Source organism: Heterocephalus glaber, unplaced genomic scaffold (assembly GCF_053883595.1).
Source record: "Heterocephalus glaber isolate CG9 unplaced genomic scaffold, H.glaber_assembly_v1.0 deba00000768, whole genome shotgun sequence".
NCBI classification, from domain to species: Eukaryota; Metazoa; Chordata; class Mammalia; order Rodentia; family Bathyergidae; genus Heterocephalus; species Heterocephalus glaber.
Genome location: NW_028258162.1, coordinates 5,581,559 through 5,606,221, shown reverse-complemented (window position 1 = coordinate 5,606,221; position 24,663 = coordinate 5,581,559). Strand labels below are relative to the sequence as shown.

The window sequence follows — 24,663 nt, the reverse complement described above, 5'->3', positions numbered from 1 at the left end:
AAAAACAGCAAGTATAAGACACTGGTAACATTTAGGGAGCTGGAGTGAAGGGCATACAAGAATTACTTGTACTACTTTGCAACTTTTTCTAATTTCAAAATTATTTCAATAAAAAAAGTTTATGTATATGTGATATATATGTATACATGTACACATCATATGTAAAAGTTCATTCAGATATATATATATGCATTCAAGGAAAAATATTTTATATACAAAAAAATCAGAATGGCACTGGACTCTTCAAGAGAAAAAATAGAGATTTGAAAGCAATGGATCAATAACGCCAAATGTTTTAGGAAAAATAATTTTCAGTGTAGAATTTTAAACGTGGTCAAACTGTCAATCAAGTTTCAAGTGTAAAATAAAGATATTCTGAAATATGTAAGGACTAAAAAAACAATCACCACTGATGCTGTGTTCTTGCAGACCATACATGAGAATGTTTTGCAGCAAACAGAGCAAATCAAGAGGAAGATGTGGGACCTACACAGGATTTCTAACACTGGAAAAGGTTGGCAGAAGTAAGTCCCACAGCCCCTCTGGGCAGCCCCTCTGGAGAAATCAGTCCAGGCAGCCACAGGGGTAACACTGCAGTGGGAGACTTCCAGGGGAGCAGAGAGGAAGCTGTAGGTTAGCTGATAGGTTTCAGGATCTGGAAAGCTTTGGGACTATTAAATATTTGTGGGGAAAAATAAGTGAGTAAAGAGAAAACCAAAATGAATGTAAAGGGAAGGAGAAGGAGAAGACAAGAGAGGGGCAGAGAACAAATCATTAGCTCTGGGGAAGAAATATGGCAGAAAGAAACCTACCAACAGTATTCACATGATAATGATAGGGAAACAAGGACTACGGGCGGGAACACACACAATGGTACAGTTACATCAAGACAATGAGGGATTGCCAGAGTAGTGAGGTGAGACAAGAGGCATAACAGAAAGCAGTCTGAAATCAATATCCAAGAAGCAACACTGACATGCTGTTTAATACTATGAGGTAAATACCAGAAGAAAGAGCAAGCTGAAGCGGAATTAAGATGGGAGGCTCACTGTCTAGTGTGAGTGTGGTGTTTTAATATAAAATCTATGCTACATTAATAAAAAGAAAATAACTTTAAAATATGAGCAAGGACTCCATAGAAATTCTATATTTAATAGCAAAATACACTGCTATAGAGACTTGTATGTATATACATATATATGCACATATATAGGCATATATATATATATGGATATATTTTGTGTCTTCAAGGGGCTTTGTAAAATAAATAACCTAGGGAGTAGAAATAAATATGTACTTTGAAATCACCTAGACCTCCTCCTTCCCCTCCCTTTATATTTGTTTTAATTTTCTCTACACTCATCTATTTTTTCCACAAATATTCAAAAGTCCCAAAAATCTACCCCTGTAGATTTTCCAGCATAGTCATAATTTCAAATATCATATCCCACTTTCCTTATATACTTGTCAGGTAGTGTGACTTCATTTTCTGATTGAAATTTATTATTACTCTAACCATATCTTTAATCTATCACAATTTAAACAGACATATCAAAAATTTTAATATTGCGAACTTTTACACAAGATACAGAAAAATCTACTGCCTATATCTTCAGTGTGATAAAAGGTCACCTTCAGACAAAACATTCACTGTGCTGTGTTAGCCTTGGCATTTAAAGAATTACAGCTACAATTCTGGAAATATAGATCTGTTTGAAATCACCTGCCAGTTTGCTTAACCTTTTCAGATAGTTAAATCATAAGTTGTGTTGCAAGGAAGGTAAAGAACTTTAAAAGACAAAAAATAATTGGTAGATGGTAATGAAAAGGCGAAACAAAACCCAATGCTTTCGGATCCTCCAGTTCACTGAATTCTGAGTAAAATGGATTGTCCACAGATTACTGGTGGGGAAACTAAGGTTCACAAAGATTGTAACTATCGAGGATCATACACTGATTTAAATGAACAATTATTAAGCAACTGTTGTGTAACAAGCACCGTCCCATTATGTACTAGGAATATGAAGGTAATGGTTTTCAAGGAGCTTACAGGATCAGAACAAATAAGAAAATGGATAAGAAATGGTGAGTCAACATGCTATAGAATCATTTTGAAGAAGCAACTAGCCCAATGTAAGCTTTCTTCTGGAGAGCTATCAGTGAGGCTAAAACTTGAAAGGAGAGGAACTAGTGGTGCAAAATGGGCTAGTCTGAGTGTTCCAGAAGAGAAAATGCAATGTGTTTCTAGCCAGAACTAACATGACTCCAAAATCCAGCTCTTCACTTGAATGAAATTGGCATTGTTAGCTCATGTAAATAACGTTGCTTTTATATGTATTGATAACTATATTAGTGGATACACAATGTACAAAATGCATGGTTCCCATCTGTTGTGGACTGTTTCTGATATCCCCAAATTAATACATCGAGGCCCTGACACCCAATGTGATGGCCTTATAGGAAATGGGTTTGAGAGGTAATTAGGTCTAGATGAAGTTATAAGGGTGTACACATGGGGTGGATTAGTACCCTCATAAAAAGTTAGAAACCAGAGCACCCCCTTTCTTCCCAAAGCATAAAGACACAGTGAGAAGATGACTATCTGAAAGCCAGGAAAATGGTCCTCACCAGAAAAACAAACACGAACGTGTACCTTTAGCCTTCAGAACTGAGAAATAAATTTCTATGGTTAAGGCACCCAGTGCATGGTATTTTATGATGGTTGACTTATACGCCATCTTTTGTAAAGCTCAAAGTATACCTAGAGGGCAAGATAACACCACAAAACAAATAAGTCAGAAACAGGTTTCAAGTGACTTAGGACAGGGTTTCACACCTTTAAATTAGTAATCATAGGGACCTCATCAAGTGGCAATGAGACAATGAATGGGAAGTCCCTATTAAAAGGCTCATGGGAATGAAAGCTTTCATTGTGAGGATATGAAAGATGCCACCCAATTCATGATCACTTGGTGCAAAACATAGGTTCGTTTTTCTCTTCAGAACCTTCGCTCTTCCTTCCCTTTGGAACAAATTCCCTCCAGCTCTTTGCAAGCTCAGCCTCTGCTCTGAATGAACCTCTACTTCATCGCCACTTCGTACAAGAAGTGCTCTTGGGAACACTAAGCCCAGTGTTGTGTCTGTGTGTGCGTTATACTTGAACTTGAGCCCAGAATTTCATTCTTACTAGGCAATTACTCCATATCTCCAGCCCTTTAGCCCTTTTTACAAAAGATAACTATACTACATGAAATTATTTTAATTGCATACTTTTATTGTCTACCTCCTCTTCATAAAATGCAAATTCTATAAAACCCAAGGCATTTCTTTACCCCGTGACTGCTCCCAACACTCAGGAAAAACAGTATCTAGCACAAACCGGAAGCTCAGCCAGCATTCAGAACAAATGAACAAACACTATTTGATTAAAAGCAATACATAAATCAGATACAGACTCCAATACTTTCACTCAGAAGTTGGCATCAAAGTGAAATCTTAATAGTATCTGTGAGGTTCACCTCAAGGAAAATAAGATTCTGTCCAGGAAGTGTGTGCCCACAAATTCAGTAGCTACACTCACGCAACATCAGAATTCATCTTGATCTCAGTACACACAGTACATCAACCTGAGACTTCCTCATCTCACCCAGTAGCTCCTGACCAGGGGCAGCATTTACCCCCTTAGGGTATTTCATTTTGCTTCATTTTGTTTTGACTGTGCAGTACTTTTTTGACAAGTCTACATAATGAATAGTACCTGGAGAGGCTTACTGGCACATCAGGGCTGAGAATGATGTCAGACACCCTACAAAGCACTGGGGAAAAACCCTCACACTGCAGAATTAACCTGAATAAGACCTGATTTTCCCCTTTGGGGGTGAATCCTCTTTGCTTCCTCAGCTGCCAAGGATGGGGACTCTAGAATGTAGGGCTCCTCTTCTGAACAGTATACCTGCTTGCTGCCTGGATAAAGAATACTCTTAACCAAGAAATGATCCTTGAGCTGGTCTTCCTAGAATTATCACTTCTGATTGAGATACTCCCCACCCCGTTTATGTATCATAGGCTTTTAAATCTGTAACAACTTAGTGAATATCTGCTAAATCCCCCCAAATCTATAGTCCAGAAGCAGTTAAAATGACAGCAAACAGGAATATAACTCAAATTTTTTAAAAATAATTTTTAAAAAGTGTTTTAAAATTGGCATTAGCTCATACTAGTAGGCTTCCAGTATGTGCAGACAGTAGGAAAAAGTAATGTAGCTAGGTGTTTTATTTACTCAATACCTATTTTATTGATGCCCTAGTTATGTTAGCGCTGTGTTAGGAACATGAATGACACAACATACATGGGACTTGGTCCTTCCACTAAAGATTTTGGGAGACAGCTCTCCCTGGATACCTCACAAATCTACACATCATACTACCAGAAGCACTAACTGCCTTTTTGTTGCAGGTTAACAAAGTCAATTGAAGAGTGAAAAGCAATTGGAATATGGAACAGAGGTCAGGTTGCTGATTATCCAGTATAATGGATATAATACCCTTCAAAGCATGTAAGGATTATTTCTGGCCCATTACAAAAGGGCCAGAGCTCTTAAATCTGGGACTCCTCAACTGTGACATGGAGCCCCAGAGAGCACAGTATGTACCTGGGCTTTTTTTCCAAGTTATTTGCACAAGACTTGGAGAACAAGAACACATAGAACCTGAAGTTCATGTTATCTTCTTTATCATTAAATGTATTGATACAGTTTAGATATACATAATGATCACATCCATCGTATGAAATTTGTACCTGTACATGATATATCTTATTTTTTCCCATGGCCCTCCAATTCCTTCTACTCCTTTCCCTTATTCACAAGAGCTTTGTATCCATCTTTCTTACCTCGTTTTTCTTTTCCTTCCTTCCTTTCTCTCCCCCTTCCTTTGTTCCCCTTCTCATTTGAACATTTTCTATTTCACAATATTTTTATATATGTTGGTGCTTATTTACACTTTGTTTCTCACACCAGAGAAACAATGCAATATTTACACGTGTGTCTGATTTATTTCACTTAAGAGTATGGTTTCTAGGTGCATCTATTGAGCTATACGTGTCCCAAGTTTATCCTTATGTCCAATGTGTCTGGAGTTGTTTCTGCATCTTCTATTCTGTTCCATTGATCCTCAGATCTGTCGTTTTGCCACTACCATGCTGTTTTTAATCACAGAAGCTCTGTAGTATAATTTCAATTCTGGGGTTGTGATGTTTGCTGCCTTGCCTTTGTTGCCCAGAACTGGTTTTACTATTCTAGGTCTCTTCTTGTTCCAAAGGAATTTTAGGAATGTTTTCTCTAGATCTGTGAGGTATGCTATTGATGATTTGATGGGAATCGCATTAAATCTATATAACAATTTTGAAAGTATGGCCTTTTTCACTACGTTGGTTCTTCCTAACCATGAGCAAGGGATGTCTTTCCATTTTCTGATATCCTCTTTGATCTACTTTTTCATAGTACTGTAGTTTTCAATGTTAAGATCTTTTACTTCCTTTGTTAAACTGGTTCCTAAGTATTTCATCCCTTCCCATGCTATTGTGAAAGGTCTGGTTTCCCTAGTTTCTCTCAGAAAGTTCCTTATTTGTGTACAGGAATGCTATTTATTTTTGAGTGTTAACTTTGTATCCAGCTATGGTACTGAATTTGGTTATTAAATCTTGAAAGTCTTTTGATGGAGTTTTTGGGGTCTTCTATGTAGAGCATCATGTCATCTGCAAATAACGATAGTTTAACTTCTTCCTTTATTTTTATTCCTTTTATTTCTTCCTCTTATCTAATTGCCCTGTTCCCAGAAGTGTATTGAACAGGAGTGGTGTTAGTGGACATCCTTGTCTTGTTCCTGATTTTAGAGTGAAAGCTTTGTTTTTGACCATTAAGTATGATGTTGGCTGTTGGTTTGTCATAGATGGTTTTTAGCTCAATCTGATAAAAGCTATCTATTTCAATGTAGGGTTTTTATCATGAATGGATGTTAGACTTTGTCAAATGTTTTTTCTGCATCTATCAAGATAATCATGTGATTTTTGTCCTTGGCTGTTAATATGATGTATTACATTTATTGATTTGCATGTGTTGAACCACCCCTGTATCCCTGGGACGAATCCTCTTTATTCATGGTATATAATCTTCTCAATTTGCTACATTCTATTTACCAATATCTTAAGAATTTTTTGCATCTATGTTCATTAGGGAGATTGGCCTGTAGTTCTCTTTTTCAGATGGAGCCTTCTCTGGTTTTGTATCAGGGTAATGACTGCCTCCAGGTGTGACTCTGGGAGTATTGCTTCCCTTTCAATTTCATTAAAGAGTTTGAGGAGTAGTGGCATTAGATCTTCTCTAAATTTCTTGTATAATTCAGCAGTGAATCCATGAAGACCTGGTATTTTCTTTGTTCATAGACTTTTAAATATCTCTTCAATTTCATTGACTGTTACTGGGTTATTAAAATTTTTACCTTTTCCTCCATCTATTCATGCATGTTGAATCCTCTTCTTCTCCTACCTTCTATACCACATTAAAGTTCTTTGTCTCTGGCCCAGGAATATTGTTTCCTGGAATTGAAGGTCATCATTCATAAAATTATAAATTGGTAACTTGATATCTTAATATTAGAATAAATTCTCAAGCTGTTCATACTTAACAATAAGAATTAGTAATCACAGTGTAAGTTAGGACATACACCATGAAACATATAAAATTTCAGTATGAGTGATTGAAAAAAAATATAACCTGAGTAGTACTTCAATATCTCAAAACACTGCCTAAAGAATATGAAAAATGCATTTCAAATAGGATGAATTGTCATGTATAAAAGTGTAAACTGGAAAGTATGGTACAAGTTTAGGAAATGAATTCTAACTGACTACAAAGTTGACAAAAATAAAGGTAAATATAAAGGCACTTGTGTCTGGTATGCAATATTTATAGCAGGAACTTAGATTGGAAGATCAACGATCTATTGCCTTCAAAGACCACTGAGTAGCCAATAATTTTTCCCTTCTGCTTTTAGAAATATTCTAGGTTGTTTCCAAGGTAAACACCAGCTGTATAACTAACTCTTGGATTATATCAACACTCACTTTGCATGGCTGCAACATCCTCCTCATGGTTCCCCAGCTTCTACATCTACCCCACCCATGACACCACATTGTGTCTACACTTGGTAAGAATTGTTTTGGGTAACTGACAACTAATAATTGTATACATCTATGGGGCAAATTTAATGTGATGTTTTAATACATGCATATATTGTACAATAATTGCATCAATTACTAAAGCTACCACCTCTGATATTCACCTCTGTCATTTTTGGATACAGCATGAAAACATTCAAAATCTATTCTTTTAGCAATTTTTAAATATATATTATTACTAATTGTACTTGCCAGGCTGTGGAATGGCTTACTGAAACTTACACCTCCTGTCTAACCAAAGCTTTTTACCATTTGACCAATATCTTCTCTTTCCTCCTCCTCTCTCCCATGCTCACAGGCAATAGTAACCACCATTCTGCTCTTTATTTCTATAAGTTTAGCTTTCTAGATGAACCAGGACATTATGCTAATTGAAATAAGTCAGGCACAGAAAGGCAAATACTGCATGATCTTACTTACATGTAAAATCCAAAAAAACCAAATCTTTTAAAATCACAAATCAGATCCAACCACTCCTGCTTTAAGCCTTCCAAGGACAACCAATCATGCATGGAATACAACCTCAACTCCTGTCTCATCTGGTCCTGAGCTGCCTTTCCCTCACTCCATTTCAGTCAGAATGCACCCTTATGCCAGCTCGTACTAATGCTATGTAACCTATTCCCATTAATCTTTGCTAAGCTGGCCCTTTTCTCTCATTAAGCATATATGAGATATACCTTCTAGAGACAAGTTCTTTGACCCAACAGAAAGTGGCCTCCAAACCAGGGCCGCATCACACAGCTCTGGGCTCCTTGGTAACCAAAGCCTATGTAAATACGCTGGAGCTCTGCAAACCCCAGCCCGAGCAGAAATACGTCACATTCTCATAATCATTCTCTTGTTCTATTTTATATCCTTAAGGCAATGGCATATTTTTTGTTCTATTTTTGATTATTTATCCATCTCTACATATGGATACAACCTTATAATATTATCTTATTTTTCCTAGGCTTATAATGTCATATTACACATGCTATTTAATAGTACTCAGTTGAATCAAGAAATACAGCACTGACTTGCATTATTTCTATCCTACTTGGCATCCATGCATAATATATTAGACAAAATTTATTCTCATAAAAGGCATATAGCTATTTTGTCAACTAGAAAACATACTAAAGAGGAGGCCAAACTCGCTGCTATAAATTTTCCCAAGAATGTCATTCTATAAGCTAGCTGCTTTTATAAGCACATAGAAAATAATTGCTGTTTCTAAGTGATAGAAGTAGAAAATCACTCATATTTCTAATGTAAATACTAAGTACTAAGAATCTATGAGAAAGAAATATTGTATCTGAAAAGTTGCTTCAAATTAATGTGGACTAATGGCATACTAGTCTGGTCAGAGTAACCTTTCTACATATTTTAAAACATGGAGAAAAAATTCCATAATTCATTTTAGCAAATGTGTATGTGTGTTTGAATAAATTTTCTACAGTTGTTTTGACAATGTACCAAAAACTGAGTGCCCCAAGCCATGTGAATGTACTATCTCGCAATTCTAAAGACTACACATCCAAATTTAAGGTGTTCACAAGGCCATGCTGTCTCCAAAGCCTCTGAAAAAGGTTTCCTGTTGTTGGGTCCCCCAGTAATTCCTTGGTTTTTATAGCTTGTCTTCACCTATACTTCTTCTTTATGCCCAAGTTTCCCCCTTCTTAGATTTCCCTTTGTTGCATTGAGGGTCCACCCAAACTTGTTCTACTAAGACTCCTTCTAAAGTGATTATACCTGAAATGATCCAATTCCCAAAAGGAAGGAGAAAGGGAGGGAGGGAGAGAATTAGAAAACTGGGCAGAAACTAAAAAAGACTTTATCCTTGAAACTAAATAGCAAGGTATGAGGTTGATGATTTTATAGTCTTTTTCCTGAGTACACACATCACTGTGCACTGCTCAGATTCGCCACAATTTGGTACCGAAAATGCACTGGCTTGAGGTTTCAAGGGACATAAGAGCTGGGAGAGCAACTGTAAGGTTGGAGTGAGAGTAGAGTTCTGAAAAGGAGGGGGAGGGAGCCACAGAGGTACAGAGCCTCAAAGGCTGTACAATCCGTCCTAATCCTTGGCTAATTCTGAACTATGTGCACTAGAGAAGAGACTGGAGACTCGGGCGGGGGGGCAGGGGGCACCAGCTGGAAGTAGAAAAAACTGGAGCTGAAATGCCACCTGCTTCTCATCACAAAGCCCAGCCAAGTAAACTGACTGTTGCAAAGAAAGAAAAATAATACTTCAAAAGAAAATAATAAAACCTAGAGTATCTATGTGTGTCCTTCATAATGGTAAATCCAACTTTAAAAAATCATTTCACACTTCCATATAGAACATAAAGATCTCTTTAAAAATTTTTTAAAAATCATTTCACATGTAAAGAAACAAAAATGTACCCATGCTCAAGGGAAAAATTAATCAACAGAAACCATCTCGTGATAGGCCAGATTGTTCAATTAGCAAAGACTTCAAAGAAATTGCTTCATTTATATTCTAGGAAGAATTATTCATATGAGTGAACACATTGTGATCTCATTAAGAAAAATGGAACTGTAAGACATAATGAAATAAAAATTTTAGAATTAGAAAATGTAATGACTGGCATAAAAAATTCACTAGCTAGCTGATGAGGCAGTGAAGTTGAGGATTAACTGATGATGATTATCCAACTTACAGAATCCAAAACTGATTAAGAATATCTATATAAAAAAAAATTAAGATACCTGTGCATAATCTCAAGTGATCAAATGTATGTGTAATTAAAGTCTCAGAAGGCTAGGAAAGATAGTGGGACCCAAAAAATATTGAAAAATGATGGCAGACTTCCAATTACCAGCCTGGCAAGAAGGAGCTGGTATCATTTCAACTCAACAACAATTAAATGCTACATAACCTGAAAACTCAACAGTTCCTTTTAGCTCCATCAAAGAACTAAGGTCACAGGACAAATTGTTGCCCCCAAAATTGGAGTGATAAACAGACTGAAAAAGAGAACAATAACTTATCAGAGCAAAAATATAGGGGAACTAATACGAAGAAGGAAAATCTGAATTATAAATGATGAATGCAGGAGGTCATAGTGGACAAGCCTGAGAAAGTACAACTCCAGGGAGACCCAAGTCTAGGGTGATGGGAGTTCACACTTCTGTGTTTTATTTTAAATCCAGGAGTTCACTCCAGCTCTCCTAAGAAAAATCAGGGCTTTCTTGGGCTTCCAATAAGCATAGGAAACAGTAACCACTTTTTAAATGTACCGTGTTTTACACAAGATCTGCCCTCCAGAGAAATTATTTTTATCACAACATAAATGAATGGGATTTGAGCAAAGCCTAACTAGTGTAGGTAAAGGGAAATAGCCACCTGCAACCCCTCTGACCTACGCTGTACTGTCTGAGAGTAGACAAACAGAAGAACTAAGAAGCTCTTGTGAATCTCACATGCTGGGGCACAGGCTCCTAAAAGACAGCTTTTCTCACAGGACAATTCCCCTTCCTCCACTACTTTACAAAAAGCCCATTGACTGCAGCTCCTTTTACCCAGTATGTTATGTCTGCCTTTCTACAAGAAAAATACAACACAGACTAAAAGTCAAAAGAAAAGAAAAAGTTTCAAAAGACAGAAGGTATCAGAACCAACTGTAGATTTTGTACCCCCTTTTGGGTCATGGATAGAGCTGTTAGAGTATTATCCACCTTGATCTTACTGACATTTATAGGCATTATATCCTCAAACTGTAAAATATATTTCTTTTCAAGTGCATGCCTACATTCTGCTAAACTACCATGTGTTAAGCCACAAAACTATCACAATCTCCACAAGAAATTTTTATAGGAATTGATCAGGTATTTCTAAACTTTATATGGAAATATGAAGGGTCGAGGGTACCCAAATGAATCCTATAAAAGGAAAAACAAAGTTATAAGACATATAATCTGATTCCAAGATTTTTTTATAAAGCTCTAGAAATCAATACAGATTTGCAATACAAATACACAAATAGATTCATGGAATGCAAAAAAGAATCTAGAAATAGATCCATACTTACATGGTTATTTGATGTTTGACAAAATGCCAAAGCAATTGAAAGGGGAAAAGAAAATCTTTGCAACAAATGGTGCTGAAAAACTAGATATAAAAATGGGGGGAAAAAAGTAAATTACTTCAATGTCTATTTCAAGCTACATATTAAAACTATATTGAGATGAAGCTGAACTCTAAATGTGAGGATAAAATCTTAACATTTAAACATTCAGAAAAATGTCTTCAGAGACTGAGTTTAGGCAAAAATTTCTTAGAAAGCAGAGCAAGAGAAAAAATGATAAACCACACTATCAAAATTAAAAATTTCTCAAGACACATGATTCAGAAAATTAATATCAAGTCACTGACAATAAGAAAATGTTCACAAAACACATGGTTGGCTAAGGTCTTATATACGGAACATATAAAGTACTCTTACAAAAGATACTTGGGAAATTAATAACTATTACCACATAAATGTCCACATCATTTGCCATCAGGGAAATGAAAATTAAAACCATAAAACATTGCTAATGGAAAGTAAAATGCTACAACTACTTTGCAGATGAGTTTGGCATGTGTTATAAAGTTAAACATACATCAATGCTGTGGTCTAGCAATTATACTTCTGAGTAGTTATCCTATAAAAGTGAAAAAAATGCCCCCTAAAAGATTCTACAAAATGTGTACAGCACATCTTGAATAACAGCCTAAAATGTATTATTTCAATGGCACCTGAAAAATTCTGGTAGGTAAACCATGTGTTTGGCTATTGAATTTTTTTTAAAAGAGAGACTGTAATGACAAATTGCCTTATATTCATACAACCAAACACTACTAGCAATGAAAAGGAATTCATCACTAATATATACAAAAACATGAATGAATGTTTATTCAAAGTAGAAGGAAGCGGAAAGAATTGAAGATTTGTTATTGTATTATTTAATTTATATGAACTTCTAGATATGGTGAAACCAAGTGATGATGAAAAAACAATGTATCAATCATCATTACCTGGTTTGGGATGGTAATAAAATGGAGTGCTTGCAAAGGGTGAGTGAGCTTGCTCTGCAAATTGTCACATTTTATAATCATGATAAAGGTGTGGCTTACTTAGGTATATTCATTTGTCAAAAACTACAGACAAGATTTATGCATCTCAATATCTGTGATTTCACCTGGAAAAAAAATAGAGTACCCATTTAGTTATTACTGAGTAAGGCAGAAGTCTACTAGATTACATAACAATTGCAGAATACTGACCAATATTGATTGGTGCTTGATACAGGAATTCATAATACTCTTTACTTGGCATTTGTTTGAAATTTCTCATGCCAGGTATGGTGGCCCATGCCTTTAATACCAGCACTTGGAAGACTAAGGTAGGAGAATTGCCGTAAGTTCAAGACCAACCTGGGGTACATAGTGAGTTCAAGGCTATCCTGCATTAAAAACAGAGACCATGTCTCAAAGGAAATTTCTCGTGAATTTTTAGTTACTGTATAATTATTCTTAAAGTCAGCCACTTTTTTCTGGTACTGGGGATCGAACTCAGGACCTTACACTTGCAAGGCAGGCATGGTGCTACTGAGCTAAATCCCCAGCCAATTAGTCTTTAATTCAACAAATATATTTCTTTGATTTCTATGTACTCAGTACTAATCTCAGTTCTGATAATAAGAGTAATCAGGTCAGCAGGAATAGTCACTATCATGGAACTTGCATTATAGTGAAGGAAGACAATAAGTGAATGAAATAGTAAATAAATGTGTCAATAAAATATAAAGTATAACAGATGGTCATAAGTGTTCTAAAGGCAAAGCTGAAAGGGAAGGGTAATCAGCAGGGGTAGGTAAGAGGATGCAATTCTAAATAAAATAAAGGAGTCACCAAAAAGGAGACATTTGATGCAAGGCCTGAAGAAAATGTAGACAAAGGGGATACAGAGATAGAGAGCAGGAACAAATGCCCCAAGGTGGCAGTGTCCCTGCCATGATCAAGGGCCAGCAACATGGGGAAGAGGCTGCATCATTTACAAACCTGTGCACCAGGGTCACACCTTTGGACCTTAATTACAATGAGATGTGAAACCACTGAAGGGTTTTCAACAGAATAGTGGCTTGATCCTATTTACATTTTAATAGAATCACTCTAGCCTTTCTGTTGAGAATAAATTTAAGAAGACCAAGGTGAGAGCCCGGAGAACATTTAGATAAAAGAGAATCCAGATAAGAGAATATTGGTTTTTCCCAGTATTGTAGCTATGACAGGTGTGAAAAAATGGTCAGATTTCTAGCTTGTTCTGAAGTCAAAGCTGCCAAGTTGTGCTGAAGAATTATTGGTGGGATATAAGAAAACAAGAATAGAGAGTAGCTCAACATTTGATCTGACAAGCTTTGAAGTATCCAGTTCTTGAGAGTGAAATTTGCTAAGGCAACCAAGTTTTTATTTTCTTGTCCCCAAAGGAGGGAAGGTACCATCATAAGAGGCAGTTTCGCTTTTTAGCTTATAAATAGGCAGCTAGCAGGGAAAGAGCCCAAGACAGAGTAAGGCTAGTCAGCCATACAAAGAAAACAACACACACACACACAGTTTAAGAATTAATTCAAGCCATGTAGATAGTTAAGTGTAGAAATGTAAACGTAAACATGGGGAAAATGATAGAAGTTAGGCTAAGGCCATGCAGGTTAGGACTCTGAACTGGAAAGCAGTTTCTTCAACAAAAAGAATCCACAGAGTAAAGGTCCCCTCCCTACATCCTGGCTGGGGTTGGAGAAATTTAGAAACTGAGTTAACACCAGTTTTCCTTTGAACTTTGCATTAGAAAGCCAGAGCCTAATTGATTATTTTAAACTTACAAAGTGACTTGTCATAGGTGATCACTGGACCACTGAACAAATTCCTGCCTCTGCTAATTTCTAAAAGGCCTAAAGAGACCACACTGACACTCCACTTTCTGGGATCCCTCCCAGCTACCAGTAGTTTTTTCCTTCTTATACCTCCACTAAACACTCCCCTAACTTTCCCCTTTTGTCTGTGATTTCATTCTTCAATTTTGTGAAATTAAGGTCTCAGTTTTACATGGTTTGTGTAGAGTTAGCTATTTCAGCATAAAGGCAAAGGGAAATCCAGTTAGGCCACACAGAAAGCAAGGAAAAGGCAAAAAAATTTAAAAAACCAAAATCTGAACCACAATTGTTTATCATCTTAAATGTGATTTAAAATTCTTAGTAGATGTAAAGAAGGAAGCTACATGAAAGAAATTGGTGCTAAGATGTGGTGGAAACTAGTATATTGTGGAAATAACTGAGAAAGGTAGGAAGGAAGGAGGAAAGAGGGAAAGAGGGAGAATCATGGGGTATGGATACATAAGCAATCAATGCTTGATGCCATTTCAAATGCCTTATGGGGGGTAAAAAAGACAGAAGACATTTTCCTTACATTACTTTGAAAACTTCCTCTGATTGTTGGCTTCCCATAAGCATCACTACAATCTATTTTCTTCTACTTTTTTGGGATAAAGGTATCCTCAGAGTAGAGGCTTAAAAAAATATCTGGTCTCTCCACTTTTCTGCTTCTGAATCAGCTGTGTTGCTACTTAACTCTAGGAAGTGCGGCAGTCATTCAGTGATATGTGGGAATTAAATCCAACAACAGGACTCAAGCTGGCAACATGGATGTTACAAAAGCATGGAAAGAGTGTGGTTTCTTCATGAATCATGTGTCACTGAACTAACTCCAGGCCTCTGGATTTTCAATCTGAGAGAGTCCACAACTATGCTTGAAGCACTTGAGTCAGGTGCCCCAAGATGTAAATATAATGGATCCCACCTGAAGCACCTCCTCTGTGACAGTAGTTCTCAAAGTGCAATCTCCATATGAGCTACATTAGCCTCACCTGGAAACTTAACTGAACTAACTACATACTCCCAGCTCTAGCCTTGTTTCTGAGAGACGCTGATAAACCTACAGTTCAAGAATCACTGCTCTGTAGCTTAATGAACAGGAACAGGTGGATAATAAAATCTTATTATTTGATCCCCTTAAACTCTGACTCTGAAAAGCTGATTCTATTAGGACACCATTGAGAATCTATTTCAATTTAAGTGTAGTCTAACACTCAAACTTCAAACAGTAAATTTAAGAACATGATGAAAAGTCTGAAGCATTTGTGTGGTCTTTGTCACACCTTCAACCTCCTAAAGCTAATTATTCATGAAAGATATTGAAATTTTACCTATTGAGAACAGAGGAAGGTTTTAAGCCTGGCTATGGGCTCAAGAAGACACCTATCCCTCAATAGCTCACATCGTGACCAAAGCTAATTTCACAGCCATTGCTAATACCCTTTCTGTATTCATATTTTAACTACTTTATCTATAATCCCCAAACTTGGTCCCCACTGCTAAATTTATATGTTAGTCATTGGCAGCAGCTAAGTTTTTTAAGCATGGTCAATCATATTTCATAACATTCTGAATTTAAAACGTTTGAAACTGATTTAATGGTTATGTCTAGCATTAGACTTTTTAAGTCCTGCAATAAACTCTTTTTGCCGTCCTGACTGATGGAACATGTAATACAATTGCCACTGTGTATTCTGACTGTCAGAATGATTCATTATATACCATATAAAACTTTTTCAAAGAGAGGGAGATTACACCAAATATTTTGAATAAAAATTTAAACCCAAGGTCATTTAAGTGCTTGAGACATTTTCAGGATAAATTAAAATTCAGGCAGATTCTTTGAAATGATTGGAAGTCTTTTTCCCAAATATACAAATTGGGAAGCCAATAACTTACCACCAGGCTAACTGAGCTGTTATATAATTAGCAATGACAGCTGTAGCTCAAGGACAGATCAAGACCTGCACATCTCTAATTCTTTCAGCTAACAGTGACTGGATTAATATTTGACAGAGTTTGACCAGTTTTTCCTTATTTATTATAACTAACAGAGATCCAAGGAACTTGGTAGTGTCCATTATGTGCCACGCTCTGTGCTACACAAATTTATACACCTCATCTTACACAACTTCAAGAAGGGGAAACCAGAAGTCAGAAAAAGCAGTGGGTTTTCCCACAACTCAAGAACTAGTGATATTCAGATGTCTCTCATTTCACAGTACTTCTTCCTTTTATTAGGGTTTTGTGTTTAATAATTTATCTAATCCTCAAAACTACTGTGTCATATGGGAAGTTTGTCTCCTAATGTATAACAAATGAGAGAGCTTCTATGCTTCACTATGGATTTCAGAGAGTTCCCCCAGTGTGACAGTATTCATCCAAACCATGCATGGTTACATCAATCTCAAAGACCCTTCACCTCTGTTTCAGGGGCATAGAGAAAGAGTGAATACAGGAGAAAGCCTGCAAAGACTCAAGCACTCAAGTCCTGACCAAGTGGTAGATATAGCGCCAAACAATTTTATACGTGTTAACTCATTTGAGATCATTCTCCCTACTCCCCAGTGATGAAGCTGAGTCAAACTGGTGAGATAATTTACCCATACACTCTGGAACTATGTAGAGGTGCAACTGGCATTAAAATTCAGTTCTGCTGCATCAAAAGTATGACTTTTTTTGCAACTCCACCTTTGCTTGGACAGTCATTATTACATGGACAACTGATCCAGTAAGAATAAAGGCTGCTCATCCAGGCAGTGGTTGACCAGCTTGGATATCTGGTTGCTTCACCACAGCAAATTAGAAAAGGGGAGAGAAGTTGCTACAGAAGTATAAACCATGGGCAACACCACAGTGAAAGATCAAAGAGGACTCAAGACCCATCGCTACCAGCAACTCTAGTCTTTGTACCTGTTCTACCACCTCCTTTGTATCCACCACCCCATCACTTCCTCTCCCTCTAGGTGTTCCCCCGAGTTTTCTCCTCAATTTCCTCCTGGCCAGTCACCACTTGCTGAGTATAGCATCCCTCCTCCAGGGTTTCCTCCAGCTCCTGCCAATTTAGCAACACCTTGGGTATCATCAGGAGTGCAAACAGCACTCAAATACCACCCCAACACAAGCACCACCTTTAACCAGGGAGGAATTCTATCAAGAACAGTACTGACCAAAAGAAGAGCCTAAATCTCCCTATAGTGGGTCATCAAATTCAAGAAGTTCATATACTTACTCTAAATCAAGATCTGGTTCAACACATTCACATTCTTACTCCTGATCATTCAGCCGCTCACATCCTCATTCCTATTCACGATCAATCTCCATACTCCAGAAGAGGCAGAGGCAAGAGTCGCAATTACCATTCTCCATCTAGTTCCCACTGATACCATCGATCTAGGTCAAGGTCACCCCCATATAGACGCTATCATTCATGATCAAGATCCCCTCAACCATTTAGAGGACAATCTCCCAACAAACGTAATGTCCCTCAAGGAGAAACCAAATGTGACTATTTTAATAGATACAGAGAAGTTCCACCACCTTATGACTTGAAAGCATATATTATGGGAGGATTGTGGATTTTAGAGATCCATTTGAAAAAGAGCATTATCGAGAATGGGAGAGAAAATACAGAGTAGTATGAGAAATATTATAAAGGGTATGCTGCTGGGGCACAGCCTAGATGGAGAGAACTTTTCTCCAGAGAGGTTTTTACCAGTTAATGTCAGGAATTCACCCTTCACAAGAGGCTGCAGAGAAGATTATGTTGGACAAAGTCACAGAAGTTGAAATATAGGTGGCAATTATCCAGAGATGCTTTCAAGAGAAAGTCATAATCAGAATGGTAGTACAAAGTCAAAAGAGAAGGACAGTGAAAGTGTTCCTGGAGATGGTAAAGGAAATAAGGATAAGAAACAGAAAAAGAAGAAAAGGTGAGGTGGGTGAAGGTTATCTGAACCCAGAGTTATTACAGACTGCTAGGAAATCAAGAGAACCTACAGGTGTTGAAGAATTTAAGACAGACTCACTGTTTGTTCTCCCAACCAGAGGTGATGATACACCTGTCAGAGATGAACCAATGAATGCAGAATCTATCACTTTTAAATCAGTGTCTGAAAAAGACAAGAGGGAAAAGGATAAATCAAAAACAAAAGGCAACACGACCAAACGGAAAAAATGATGGATATGCTGTGGCCAAAAAAGACAATGTTATAAAACCTGCTAAGGGACCCCCAGAAAAACTAGATGGAGAATGTGAAAAATCTCTGCCTGAACTTCCACTTAAAAAAGCCAAAGAGGGAGCCGATCCCAGAGCCCAGGAGGAAGCTCCCTGCCACCATTCCAACACTTCTAGGGCAGAGGTGAGTCACATGGGTGCCAGCAGCACGCCCCACCCCACTCCCCATGAAAATGACAAGACACGCACACAAGCCTCAAAACAGACCTCTGGATCACCTACAGCAACCCCAAAGGAAATGAGATGGAACACTCTGATACTCAACCACCTGGACTCTCTGAACTGGCAACAAAAGAGGATCTGGGAAAAATGAAATCAGAAATAATTACTCAGATAAGAGCAAAGATTGTGCTCATAGTGCAAGACATGATTAATAAATCTAGAGAGGACATAGATTAAAAAAATAGAGGATCCTAGGAACATGATGGAATCTCAACATAGGAAACAAATGGAATTCATAAAACAGATGCAAACAGATTTCCAGGAGATTAAAAATTTCATCGAAAGTCTGCGCAGCAGAATGAACCAATGTGAGGACAGAATTTCACATATAGAAGATAAGATTGCAATTAGTGACCAGGAAAAGAAAAATTGCTTTAAAATTTTAAGGGAATGTGAGAAATCAATCCAGCAGCTGCTAGATGATGCAAAGAAGAATAACACAAGACTGACTGGAGTCAAGGAAGAGGAGAGAGTGCAGATGACATAAAAAAACTCTTCACAGAAGTGATGGCAGAAAACTTCCCAAGCAGGAGAAAAGAATTTGACATACAGATAAGTGAGGCATATAGGACTCCAAATAGCCTTGATCAAAAAAAAATCTACACATAGGCATATAATAGTTAGGATTCCAGAAATCCAACAGAAGAACAAAATTCTACAAGCAGTAAGAGAAAAGGAACAAATCACAAAGGAAAGCCCATCAGAATCACAGCAGGCTTCTCAGTGCAAACCTTCAAGGCAAGAAGAGTTTGGAGTTATGTATTTCAAGCCCTAAAAGAAAACAGCCTCCAACCCAGATTGATGTACCCTGCAAAACTATCTTTCAAAATTGATGGAGAAATAAGATACTTTCATGATAAAGAGAACCTCAGGAACTTCATGAATATCAAACCAACACTCCAAAATTTTTAGACAGTATCCTAGGAAAAGACAATGAGGATCACAACCCCAGGAAGCCCAGCAGAATGAATCCATTAGGGGTGACAAATTAAACGAAAGGGGGAGATTCCAACAAAAAGAAAAAGTCATGACAAGGCTTTCAAAACTTTTAACTTCATCTCCCTAATGAGTGTATAATTCAATCTTGTTATTGTACTGATTAGTATTTTTCTGATTCTACAGTTGCACACCTTTCCTTGTGCTGTACTGGCTATTTATCATCTTCTTGTGTCTGCTTTTTAATTGGGTTGTCTATGAATGAGCTGTAAGAATTCTTTATATATTCTGCTCATAGGTAATATGCATTGTAAATATGGTCTGTTTAAGGACTTTTCATTTTAATGATGTCATTTAAAGTTCTAAATTTTGATGCAATCTCATTTATCAATTTTTTGCTTTTATACATAATTTTTTTGTATCCTAGGTAGTTCTTGCCTACCCTAAATTCATAAATATTTTCCCTTATAATTTCTTAAATTTTTATAGTTTTAGTCTTTCATATTTAGGTTCATAGATCCCTTCAAGTTATTTTTATGTATGGAAATAAAGGGTTGAGGTTAAGTTTTTATATATGGATACAAAGTGTTCTAGTGCCGTGTGCTGAAAACACTATCTCTTCCTCTGCTCTTGAGTTAGTTTATGTTCTATAAAATGTTAATGTTAAATAATCTTTCAAAACTCAGTGGACCATATATGTGTGGTTCTACTTCTAGATTCTCTGTTTTATTCTAATGATCTATATGTCTTTCCTTACACCAACACTGCCTTGATTACTGCAGCTTTAGAGGAAGTTTTAAAATTAGGTAATAAATGTCTTCCAACACTATTTTTTTTTCTTTTTACTTTTCTAGGTCCTTTGTACTCCTACATAACTTTTAAATTTCAATATCCAATTCATTTATAGCAAGTATACACAGACCTGAATTTTTATATATACCTTGTGTTTTCTAATCCTGCTACATTCAAATACGAGTTCTAGGGGCTCCTAGAGATTTCTTAGTATTTTCTCTGTAGATGATCATTTCATCTACATACAAAGATTTTACTTCTACCTTGCCAATCCTATCCTAATTGTGTCATTTTATTGCCAGACTATTTTGGTGGGGCCTAGGTTTCAAAGTTTAATGGATAGATAAAGAGTAAGCATATCTGCCCTCGTTCCCCACCTTAAGGAGAAAGCATTGTATCTTCTCCATTCGTATAAGGTATTCTCACTGGAAGTATGGAGTACATGTCTTTAATCTGTTGAGAAGGTTCTGTTCTACTTCTAGGCTCCTGATAGTTTTTACCATGAACAGCTGTAGAATTTAGTCCAATACTTTTTCTCCAACTAGTGACAGGATCATATGGCTTTTTCCTTTTCTCTGTTAAAATGATGACTTTTGGGGGTGGATCTTCCAATGCTGAACCAACACTGTCATCCCTACAACAAAACCACTTTCTAAATACTGCCAGATCTGACTTCTAATAGTTTTGTTAAACAAATTTCTATCTATGTTCATATTTTTTCTTCTATTATCTTTATCCCATTTTAGGATTAGTACAATGTTGATTTCCTAAAATGAGGGGAGAAGTATTCCTTCTTTTTTCTGCTTTAATTGTTCGATATAACTTATCGGTTAAAATGTGTATGAGCCTGCTGTTGTCATATAGGTAGGTTTTTCAAGCTAGGAATATACTTTAATAGGTGCTATTCAAATTTTGTATATCCTCCAGAGTTAGTTTCATTAATTTGTCTTCCAAGGTACTTCTTAGAAGTTGTCAAATTTATTTCAAAACAGATTTTTGTAATATACTTTCTGTATCGTTTTAAACTGTAAAATCTGTGGTAATGTCTCCTAGATCTTGATATTGTAATTTTAAAAATGTATAATTGATATTGTGTAATAGGAAGTAAAGGTCTAAAGAAACAGGGGTAGTGGGAGGGGTAGGGGAAAGGAAAAATATGAGAAAAGGAAAAAAATGGAAAAAGTCTTTGCAAATAGGGAAGGGTGGAGGGGGTGAAGGGAGGGCAAGGGAAGGGGAAAAAATAAGAACCAAGATACTCATGAAATGCTACAAGATCCTAATGATGTGTGTAACTATTTTATACCTAAAATGTACCAATAAACTTAATGAGGGGAAAAAAAAAGATTCTGGGAGAGGTGATTGGACAGAGGGGAGCTACACTAATCAGTGGATCAAATAACTGATATTTATAGTTGCTCTTCCTATGGAAAGGAAGTGGAGCCCAGTTGAAAATTACTGGGAATTTACAGTAAAAATTGTAAACAAAAACAGCAACAAAATAGAACAGAAACATTTTTAAAACTTAAATTTTGCCCTTAAAAGAACAATATGTAAAGTTAGAACTAAAGGAAGTATGGTTTTTGAGGAGATTAATAAAATTAAAAAGAAATGCAATACTTTGAACCTAGAAAAGTAGAAAGATGTCTTGCGGGCATCTCAGTAATGCGAACCCAGGATGTAAATTTATAAACCTTTTATTTATGAAAAAACTCTGGGCTCTGAGAATAAATGCCTAAGGAGTTGGTTCCCTGAGATTTATGTCACCATATTCAGCCATCCAGGCACTCAAAACCCACTGCAGTCATAGTCCAAAGGGGCACACATGTTGCCATTGACATGACAATTTTTCAGGCCTGCAGAATACAAGAGTTATGGAATTACAGAAATGTCAATCCAGATTTCAGTGAAGGTTTGGGAGGCTAGGCAATGTGCTTCTATTAGGTGAGTACACAGAACTGTAGGAATGAAGCCAACAGTGTAGTAGAGATCCCAGGAAGGAAGCCATGCCTGGAAAATGCGGTATCTGCTGAGGAAAGGGGCAGGCAGTGTAGGAGGAAAAAGAAAGCCAAAGAGACTAAATGGTCAGAAACTAAGTCATCAAATACAGTTAAGTATACTGAGAAAGTGAGCCATCAGAAAAAATTCAGAAACTCACCAAGGAAGTGAGCCATGAAATTATGCAATGTGAGGTAAAAAGCTCAAAAATCTCTACATTTGGAGGGGAAAATCAAATATCGAGATCATTCAGTATTAGAAAAGGAAAACCCTGGGCTGGGGATTTAGCTCAGTGGTTCCGCTGCCTGCCTCCCAAGCGCAAGGTCCCAAGTTCGATCCCCGGTACCAAAAAAAAAAAAAAAGAAAGAAAAGGAAAACCCTGAAAAAGGAAATAAAAACACTCAATCAGAGAAAGATAGTAATTTGGAACATTTAAATGAACAAGGAAATTTTAAAAGTCTGTTTCAATCTTCCAGAGAGACTCGAAGTTCCAATAAGCATGACCCCGTTCGTAGTTCCTCAAACAAACTTCACTCCCAGTATAGACCAAAAAAAAAAAAAAAAAAAAAAAACCAAAAAACTATGACAACAGAGAAATTCAGGTTCCAAACAGAGAGGTGAACGAAACAAATTAACAAGAAGACTCTCCCTTCTTGGAATAAAGATTCTGCATCTGGACAGAAAAATAAGCCAAAGGAGGAGAGAGATTTGCCTCAAAAAGGAATGGCAGATTCCAAAAAAAGCAGTTCTAGTCCCTCAAGAAACAAAAAGCCACATGATCACAAGTCCCCTTATGGTACTAAACACTCAACTGAAGAGACAAAATCTGTAGACAAAAAATTTTGTAAGGATCGTGAGAAACATGTATTAGAAGCATGAAGAGTAAGGAATCAAGCACCGTAAATTGCCTTGTATACCTAACCCACCAGACCCACAGACAGAAAAAGAACAAATTGCTGGGCGAATCGAGAAGAATGCCCCAAAGCCTAAACCCCAGTTAAGTCATTCCTCTACACTCTCCTCTGACTTAACTAGAGAAATTGACAAAGCTACTTTTGAACCAGACTATAAAGAAAGCGGCAGTGAAAGTAATGTATCTGTGAAAGAAGAGGAAACTTCTACAAACATTTCCAAGGACCTGAAAGTTAAAATGGTGGAGAAAGCAAAAGAGAACCTGGACACACCAGCAGTTGAACAGGTCGGCATAAGCAGGAGCCAGAGCCAAAGCAGCCCTGGCGTTAGTCCAAGTAGAAGTCACAGCCCTTCTGGAAGCCAGACCCAAAGTCACAGCAGCAGGGCCCACTCAGTAGAAAGTCAGGACCGCAAGAAGAAAAAAAAAAAAAGACAAAGCACAAGAAACATGCAGGCACTGAAGCAGAATTGGAAAAAAGCCAAAAACACAAACACAAGCAAAAGAAGTCAAAGAAGAGCAAAGATAAAGGAGAAGGAGAAGGTGACCAAAAAGTGAAATCTAGCCCTGTGTAAAAGGACAGACTTTTTTAATTGACTCAATGACTAAGTCATCTGCATTGAATTTTGTTACAATGGAAAGAGATTCAAGCCTTGAAAATAATGACATGGAAGACCCTGTGCTGCCCTTAAAATATCGCTGCTTGCTCATTTGATTTTTACATCAGAGCTTTATAACACGAACTTCTGTACAGAATTGTGAGTTGTGACCATGCAATATGAGAGGTTTTGCTAGGGCCTTTTTTTTTTTTTTGGTACCAGAGATCAAACTCAGGACCTTGCAAGGCAGGCACTGTAACCACTGAGCTAAATCCTCAGCCCTCGAGACCTATTATTTTTAACCACCATTACTAAGTTGAGGTGGAGTGTACTGTGAAATTTTCACATTTGAATTTAATTGCCTAGCAAAAGCCACTATAGGTTCTAAAATACCAACAGAATGGTTTGCTAAATTCGTTACAACCCTGTTATGCCACATTTTGATTACAATAAAAGATTTCAGTAAACTTAAAAAAAAAAAAGGCATGACTTTTCCGTTATACTTTGAGGATGTATGTGTTCTCCCCTCTCCCTATTCCTGGAGCAAACTCAAGAATCGATTTTCAGTCAACAGGGCAACCTCCTAATTCCCTTGCTCTAGACAAATGCCCCCTTTAGCCACCCTGACTTTGGTTCCCATGAACACTGAAAAATATATGACCACATCACTCAAGAATGTCATTTTTAGCCAACCACTTTAACTACTATCCTCCCTCTGTCTCTGCTGCTGAACTCTGTGGTTGAGTCTCACCTCGTTAATTTCCCCTGGGCATCTTTCTGATGGCTGCACTGTAAACCAACTAAGGATTGAAAAGAGG

The 24,663-nt window shown here is 37.0% G+C and overlaps 1 protein-coding gene and 1 pseudogene across 2 annotated transcripts in view; one reads left to right on the top strand and one right to left on the bottom strand.

Annotated features, from left to right (window-relative positions):
* The window catches only part of Malrd1 (MAM and LDL receptor class A domain containing 1), a 725,534-nt gene that overhangs the window by 687,853 nt on the left and 13,018 nt on the right, over positions 1 to 24,663 (bottom strand). The gene's annotated exons all lie outside the window — the stretch shown is intronic.
* Positions 16,824 to 23,932, top strand: LOC101708025 (E3 ubiquitin-protein ligase RBBP6 pseudogene; annotated as a pseudogene).